This window comes from Cricetulus griseus, chromosome 2 (genome assembly GCF_003668045.3).
Source record: "Cricetulus griseus strain 17A/GY chromosome 2, alternate assembly CriGri-PICRH-1.0, whole genome shotgun sequence".
NCBI lineage: Eukaryota > Metazoa > Chordata > Mammalia > Rodentia > Cricetidae > Cricetulus > Cricetulus griseus.
The window spans coordinates 445320447-445328560 of record NC_048595.1 but is presented as its reverse complement, the minus strand read 5'-3'; positions in this window follow the sequence as shown (position 1 = coordinate 445328560).

Sequence of the window (8114 nt, the reverse complement as noted above, 5' to 3'; positions counted from 1 at the left end):
AGAGGGGCAGGACCCTGAAACTGTTAACTGCTGATACATCTTCAGAGAGAAGATTACCTTCTAATTCTTTCTTCCCAGAAACCATTAACTATATATCCTCAGGAAGGGGCAGAGCCTTGTAGGTCCTTCCTCTCCTCAGTGAAGGAACACCAAAGGGCCCAATCTTCTGAGGCCTCACATAGGCAGTCATATATCCACTGGGCACTCCATTGGACAATGGCCACCACTCGCCTGGAGGACAGCGTTCTGAAATAATGTGCTGCTTTGTAGTGTTTAAGCTAGGCTTAGCCGTTGCCTGCGAGTTTCATCAACTGTGAATAAAGCTGCTAGAAACACCATGTTTAGGTTTTTGTGTGGATACAAGTTTCCAACAACTTTAGGTAAGTACTGAGGAGCATAATTGCTGAGTTATATGGCAAAAGAATGTTTTTTTTTTTCTAAGAAACTGTGGGATCTCTTCCCATGTGGCTCCACACTCATTCCAGAAATGATGAAAAGTTCCTGAGGCTCTACATCCTCTGAAATCTAGTGAGACCTGAAGGGCTCTCCCAGGTCTGAGCATGGCATACATGGCACCAACAGGTTTAGCTTTTTACCTTTCTCTCTCTTGCTAAACTGTTAAATTACATTCCCAAAGCTAGCCACCAAGATCTATCCCTTTATTTGGCCATTGACCCATTCCTGTGACTCATCACCAAGGAAACTATGGAAACATCAAGGTTCAACAATCAAAACTCATTATTTTGACTGACTTAATTAAAATACCCAATCAGACTTCCCAAATATTCTAGCTCACTCTAACAGATTTCTGTTGTGGGATATTTGTACACTGAAGATACATTGCTGTGATTGCTTTAACAAAGAGCTGAACAGCCAATAGCTAGGAGGTATAGGCAGGACTAAGAGAGAGAGGAAATAGGAGAGGAATCTTGGAGCAAAAGACACCTTGGGGGAATGAGTCAGACACACAAAATGGAAGAGAAGTAAAAGATAAAAGCCTAAAGTAAGGCTGAGCTTTCATAATTAATACAAATTCTCTGTGTCATTGTTTGGGAGCTGGCTTGAGGGACAGAGAGAGTCAGTACAGACCTCCCCTTTTTCCCTCTTAAAATTAACATTTGCAAAGCTGTTTGCTGCTGTTTCTGCCCAATTCAGAGTCAGCCACCTTGTCTCTTTGCTTTGCTTAATAAAGGATATCTTTACATTTAGTTTGGGATTGAAAATTGATGTTTGGGTGTGACCTGTGCCTAACCTGGGGTCTAGAGAGGAGCACCCCACAGTACACAGGTCTCTTCCAGGTCAGGGTTCTGGATCTATGGTAGTTTAAATGTAATCGACCCCCATAAACTCCTAAGAAGTGGCACCATTAGGAGGTGTGACTTTGTGGGAGTACTATGGCCTTGGTGGAGGAAGTGTGTCACTGTGGGGATAGGCTTTGAGGGTTCCTATACTCAGGATACTGCCCCATGTTACAGTCCACTTCCTGTTGCCTTCTGATCAAAATGTAGCCAGCACGATGCCTGCCTGTACGCCACCGTGCTCCCTGCCATGATGACAATGGACTGAACCTCTGAAACTGTAAGCGAGTCGCCCCAATTAAATGTTTTCCTTATAAGAGTTGTCCTGGGGCTGGAGAGATGGCTCAGCCGTTAAAGGCTAGGCTCACAACCAAAAATAGAAGAGTTGTCCTGTTCAGGCCAGGGTGGTGGTGTTGCCCGCCTTTAATCCCAGCACTCAGGAGGCTGAGGCAGGTGGATCTCTGAGAGTTCAAGGCCAGCCTGGTCTACAAATCCAGTTCCAGGACAGCCAGGGCTACACAGAGAAACCCTGTCTCAAACAACCCCCCCAGCCCCCCACCCCACAAAAAAAAAGAGTTGCCATGGTCATGGTGTCTCTTCACAGCAATAGAAATCTTAACTAAGTATCATAGCAGGTCTAAGCAGCCACAGAAGTGGTTGGCCCTGAAATTATAACCCCACTACCTCAAATCTCCCAGTGTTGGAATTAACAGGTGTATACCACCACATCCAGCCTCTACTTCATCTTGCCCAGTTTTAGTAAGTCATTATTTTCCAAATGTTATCTATTTTTATATGAATTGTCAAGTTTATTATATAAAGTTGCTATATATATATATATATATATATATATAATCTTCAGCAGTCTATAGATCTCTGGCAAGCCCTCTCTCAATCCTGTGAGGAATGTAACAGAAATGCAATGTCTTTTCTATCCAAGGACTAAATAAGACGAGAAAAACACTGTTTTAAAAGAAAATTGTAAAAACACCATTTGACAAAAACTCTTCCCAAGTCAGCATCTTCCTTAAAATCTAAATACATGCTCAGGGTTGCACTCTGCTTATCACTGCACCACTGGAATAAAAATGTGAGATCCACCAAGCCTTTAATCTCAGCACTCAGGAGGCAGAGGCAGGTGGATCTCTGTGAGTTCGAGGCCAGCTTGGTCTACAGAGAGAGTTCCAGGACAGCCAGAGCTGTTGCACAGAGAAACCCTGTCTTGAAAAAAAAATAAAAATTCAAAAAGGAATATGAGTCCTAAGCTCTGACCACTCAGAGTAGGCACAGGACTCCTTTGCACTAGGAATAAAGCCCACTGGCTAAACTTGCTCACTTGACTTGGCATGGCTATGTGCCCTTCTTAGCTGACTTTCTTTGGTCTGCTTGCCCTGTCAGTCCTAACTGAGAACCAGCCCATTTGTCCCTATGAGTTGCTACAATTCTGGAGCCTAGCATTAACAGAACACAAATTTACAGCTGCTGTGACTTTCTTTTGAACGCTTCGTTTTCCACTGGCTGAGGTCTCTTCCTGCACACCCACACTTATGAAAGTGTCCAAGTGAGTGCCTGTCATAGTCTCCTCCCTGCTGGCAGCCCCTCTTGTTCCATGTGTCTCTCTACCTGTCGATGGCATGTGGCTGTTTAGGTCTTTGATGTCTGTTTTTGTTTTTGCCAGCATAGCCAATTTGTCTTTTAATTAAAACGTTAGTCAATCTGTGTTTAGTGTAATTTGGATGTGTTTGGGTGTGAACGGATTGCTTTGCCTTCTGTTTCTACTTTCCATTTTCGGCCTTCCCCGTTCTGTATGTAACTTCCCATTCTTCATGTTTTAAGTTGATCTTTTTCTCTTTCCAATCGTCACCTCTCAATATGGCAATCAAAGAATTTTCCTCAGCGTATGCTCTAGCTGATGTGTCTCGTCCACAGCTTATACAAATTAGAACTGTCAGCTTTTTTGGACAGGACACCCACAAGACACCTGTTGTAATTTAAGAAAAGTGGAGTATGAGAGAGAGAGAGAGAGAGAGAGAGAGAGAGAGAGACCATGTGACAAGGTTTAAGCAGAGGGGTTTTTTTAATTAGGAAAAGAGATTATAAAAAGGGGAAGGGGAGCAGCAGGAAGAGAGAGGAAAGGGGCAGAGGGTGAAGAGGAGGGAGAGAGAGGGAGACAGAAACAGACAGAGGGAGGAAGAGAAAAAGAGAGAGAAGGATGGGGTAGGCAGGGTCCTTTTAAAAGGGAACACAGTGAATATGCACAGGTGGTGCTCTTTGTGGCTGCAGCTGAGGGTGAATCCTGTCAGAACCCCAAGGACAGGCCAGTGCAGATGCCTGAATATTAACAACACCTGCCTTTCCTTTGCTGCCCATGCCACCTCACTGCTCTTGGTTTTGATTGATTTTAAGAATTCCAGTCCAATCTGGGCATTGGTGGCGCATGCCTTTAATCCCAGCCCTCGGGCGGCAAAGGCAAGTAGATCTCTGTGAGTGCGAGACCAGCCTGGTCTACAAGAGCTAGTTCCAGGACAGCCTCCAAAGCCACAGAGAAACCCTGTCTCAAAAAAAAATATTCCAGTACATTTTTTGTTTACTTGAAAATATAACTCTTTTTTCTTGATTTTTTTTTTTTTTTTTTTTTTTTTTTTTTTTTTTTTTGGTTTTTTGAGACAGGGTTTCTCTGTGTAGCTTTGGAGGCTGTCCTGACTCTCGCTCTGGAGACCAGGCTGGCCTTGAACTCACAGAGATTTGCTTGCCTCTGCCTCCTGAGTGCTGGGATTAAAGGCGTGTGCCACCAACGCCTGGCTCTTGATTTATTTTTAAGATAGATTTTCACTATATAGCCCAGGTTAGCCTTGACCCCTGGATCCTCTTGCTTCAACTTCCAGGAGTTCTGGGCTGACAGGCATGGGCTTTTCGGTAAAAAGCTATGGCTTTTGCATGGGTTATTTCCTTCCCACACTCACTAAAGAGCAGCTCTTTTGTGGCCTCTTTCTTATTATCTAGCTCCCTGGTTGCCTTTTGGACTTCCCAGCTCATCAGGTTCCCGGGTTTAATATGATGTGCTCAACTGTGGTTTTTCTTTTGCTTTACTCAAAGTCACAGGCAACACCAGCAGCCACAGCCACTCCTTTGACCACACCCAAGAAGACTGTGGGGGCCTATGGGATCAAGCAGTCTATCTCTTAGTGAAAGCTCTTTCCTTTTGCTCCAGCCACCATCCTGGACTAGGAGACAGGTTCTGGGAAGTTAAACGGTCATTCTGGTAGGGCTCGGCTTTCTTTCTGGCCCTTCTGTCCTCAGGCCAAAGCCCTTTCATCAATACAAGTGAAGACCCCTGTTCTTCCTGGACACCCTGGAAGAGACCTACCAGCCCCTCCCACTCCCCTCTGCGTTCTCTCTGTCCCTCAGGCCCTCCTCATCCACCCCCGCCTCCACACTGTTTGACAGTGGATCCAAGTCTGAAGAAAAATGAAGATAACCCTTCTTCCCCATTCCTCCAAAGTGTTCTTCTTGTTATTTGGAGTTTCTTTTTCTTTTCTGTTCTTTCCTTTTTTAAAGTTTGCAGGTGCCACCTAGTAAGGACCTCCCCAGCCCCACAGTACGGGAGCATTTCCACTCCGAGGAACCTAACAGAATTGTGTCTCCAACAAGGAAGATGTAGCAGAGGTTGGAGCACAGTTAAGATCACTGTTTTCTGACATCAATGGGCTGCTATTGTGACAGTTAACACTGTCAACCTGACAGGATCTAGAATTTCCCAGGCGATGAGCCTCCAGCCACATCTGTAAGCCATTAACCACACTGGGTTCATTGAAGTACCGGACTCACCTTAACTGCAGAGAGCATCAAGCCATGGGCTTCAGTCCTGCACTGACTGAAAAGGACAAAGCAAGCTGAGAATAGGCGTGGATTCCCTCTACTCTCTAACTGCTGGTACTGTGTGACCAGCTGCCTCATGCTCCTGTTGCCATGACTACCCCTCCGTGATATAGCATATCCTCAAACTGCAAACCAAAATAAACCCTTTCTCCCTTAATTTTCTTTTGCCGGGAGATTTTTATCACAGCCACAAGACAAGTAACTGATAGAGCTATGAAGTGCTCTCTCATTTTCTCGGGAATTTGCATATACCTCCGGGAGATACTGGGGGGGCGGGGGGGGGGCACAGACGTGTGTTGGATTAAGCAAATTGCTGTATAGGTATTTACTCTGTTAACTCGAAGAAGCCAGTATGTGGTGGTGCATGCCTTCAGTACCAGCACTTTAGGAAGGCAGTGTGTGGTGGCCCAAGCCTCAGTGCTATGTTTTTGTTTAAATCAGATATAAAGAAAAATAGGAAGAGAGGCGGATGAGGTATATTCAGTTTATTATAAGGCCCGGCAGAGTAGGGAGACTAAAAGAGAAGAGAAACAGGGTAATGGCTGACCGCCATGGCCGGTCTCCAGAGAGAGGCAGAGAGAGTGTGTAGGTGGGCGAAGCAGAGAGAGTAAAGAGAGAGAGCAGCAGGGAAGTCGGAGCTTTTAAAGGGAAGACTGCACATATGCACTGAGGTTCCACGCATGCCCAGAGTCCTCAGCCGGCCGTAATGTGTGGCAGGTGACGTGGTGATGACATAGCACGTTTTCCTGTGCGTGCCCTGACTGTTGTCAGGGGGCAGGGTCTGTCTCTTAAAGAGATGTTGCCGATCAGTATTCAAGCCTGAACCTTTCATTCAGTCCCAGCACTTTTGATGCAGAGGCAGGCAGATCTACCTGAATTCAAAACACCACACAAGCCTTGGGACTAGAGAAATAGCTCAAAGATGAAGTTCTTGCTTTGCTGCACAAAATGGGGGCAAGAGTTTGTGCTTTCAGATCCCACACAAAGCCAGAACAGGAGTGTGCATGTGTAACCCCAGAGCTGGGGAAACAGACAGGAAGATCCTGGACTTGCTGGCCAGCTGCAGGTTCACAGAGAGCCCCTGCAAAGCCCCTCACTGAGGTTATTTGAGCAGTAGCAAAGACTCTCTGGGCTGCCTGCAAGCCATGCTGGGATCTCAGGGACACAGCTTTCATGAGTTGTCACCATGGTAGAGTAAGCTTTTCTTCTATTTCTTTTTCTACACCCATTTTTAGAATGTGGTCTGTGCACCACATTCGTGCAGCACCTGAGAATATCGGAGGGACCTAGAGAACTGGGGTTAGATTGTTGTGAGCCTCTGTGGGTGCTGGGAATCAAACCAGGGTCCTCTAAAAGAGCAGCCAGTGTTGTTACCCACTGAGCCATCTCTCCAGCCCCTGGAGTATGTCTTTAAGTGATGCAGCTGACTTTGAGTCACCCATAAGGCATCTGTAAGTAACCATCACCTATGTGCCTGTAAGTAACGTCAAAAATATAATTTGTGGTCTTGAGAGATGGCTCAGTGGTTAAGAGTATGATTGCTCTTCCAGGGGACTCAGGTTCAATTCCCAGCACCCACATGGCAGCTCACAACAGTCTGTAACTCCAAGATTCACATAAAATAAATTATATATATTGTTCAACAAGCTATACTGGGGTAGAAACATTTCTTGCTCCAAAATTGGTACCCTATCTGGGGCAAATAGAGACTTTTCATTCCCCCAGGAAAAGTCTCACAAGTCTCCTCAGAAGCTGTCAGGTTATTCCTTTCAAGAAGAATCTGCCAGTTAAAATTCTGGAGATCTCTGCTTATCTAAACTACATTTGGGGTTGTGACCTGCAGAAATGGAAGTCTATTTGTAAGACCCCAAGTTCCAGGACGGTTTTTTTTTTTTTAAAGAAGAAATAGCCTTGAAATGAGGCCATCCTGAACAAATTTTTTATTGTGGTAAGACACACATAAAATTTACCACCCTAACCTGCCATGCTGTGTGCATGAAATGTTCTCCAATGCCAATATGCTAAACACCATGTCCACTGCAATGCTCAGAGGTGGACTTTGAGGAAGTGATTGGATCTTGAGAACCCGGCCTTATCAATGGATCCACACTGTAGACAGCAAGAGGTGCATATAGTTGGAGGATGTGAGTCATAGGGGCGTGCCATACAGGACCCCATTGCCCCTTCCCCTCCCTCCTCCTCCCCTGCCCCTCTCCCTCTCTTTCCTTGGTGGCTGCCATCATGTGTATAGGTTTCCTCTGCTATCCCTCCCACCATAGTGTTTTTCCTTGCCACAAGCCTAAAGGCAATGGAGCCAACCAGCCTTGGAACCATGAAACCATGGTTCATCACAAACCTTTCCTTTAAGTTGACCTTCTCTTATATTTTGTGACAGCAATGAAAGGCAACTGGCAGTCATTTGCAGTGAGTGCACAGCTCAGCCGCATCCAGCACACTGGCACAAATTTTCCGTGTATCTCACCGCAGTAAAAATTTCTGGGAATCAAAAAACCAAAAAGAAACAAAAAAGTCTGGGAAAACCTGCAAGGTGGCCGTCTCCCACCATTCATCCCCTGAATGTCCTGTCTAAACAACTGAAACTCAGCTGGGCAGTGGTGGCACACACCATTAATCCCAGCACTTTGGAGGCAGAGGCAGTTGAATCTGTGAGTTCAATGCCAGGCTGATCTACAAAGTGAGTTCCAGGATAGCCAGGGCTACACAGAGAAACCCTACCTGGGGGAGGGGGGAGCCTGAAACTGTCCTCACAAACACTAGAAGAAAATGGAAAGGCTACCCACTTACCAGAGCTTTGTTATTTATTAAATGCAATGTAACATGCCAGGCACAGCCTGTGGAAGCCTCCAGACAGCTGTTATAGCCCAGAAATGGGCAAAATAATAAGACAGAATGACCTAGATATGGCAGAAGAGAAAT